Source organism: Bactrocera neohumeralis, unplaced genomic scaffold (assembly GCF_024586455.1).
Source record: "Bactrocera neohumeralis isolate Rockhampton unplaced genomic scaffold, APGP_CSIRO_Bneo_wtdbg2-racon-allhic-juicebox.fasta_v2 ctg5772, whole genome shotgun sequence".
NCBI lineage: Eukaryota > Metazoa > Arthropoda > Insecta > Diptera > Tephritidae > Bactrocera > Bactrocera neohumeralis.
In genome coordinates this window covers 4,650-5,276 of record NW_026092676.1, presented here as the reverse complement: position 1 = coordinate 5,276, position 627 = coordinate 4,650, and positions in this window count along the sequence as shown.

Genomic DNA, 627 nt, shown 5'->3' with positions numbered 1-627 from the left:
TGTCAACGGCCGAAAGGTTTGAAACGTTCATAGTATAAGCTGCTATTACTACAAATATTGCTCCAGAATATCATTGAAGTCAAATCATATAAATTAATTCGACAAACTGCTAGGGAAATAAACATATTAAATCTATAGGTATTTGTTTATGTAAATAAGGCCACAAGTCATATTCAATTATGAAAACCCTGTGGGGGGTACTTAATTATGCAATAAGAAATTCATTTATATAAGCTTTATTAAGGCTTCCTGTATTTTCAAGCATATATAAGTATATAACATTATATATACGTGCAAATGAAACCTTATGTACACCCTAACAAACAAATATTTGCTCATATAGGTACATACATAGGTGTAAACACCACCAATTGTTCGATTCTTTTTCGCCTAGTAATTTAATTAAATCAACACAGCAGTCGACATTGCTTTGTCCTTCCAATGGCATAAATAGAGGTCGGAAATGGCGACGACGGTGCACAACACCTGCTGATAAAGATCACAAATTGAAAATACAATATTTTCATCTAGCACAAAACGAGCAGAAACTGATGAATAACTTGGCAGGCGGTCGGGCAACGGGCAACGAACGGGGCTTCAGGCATCGAGCACTGGCTGAGGCGGACC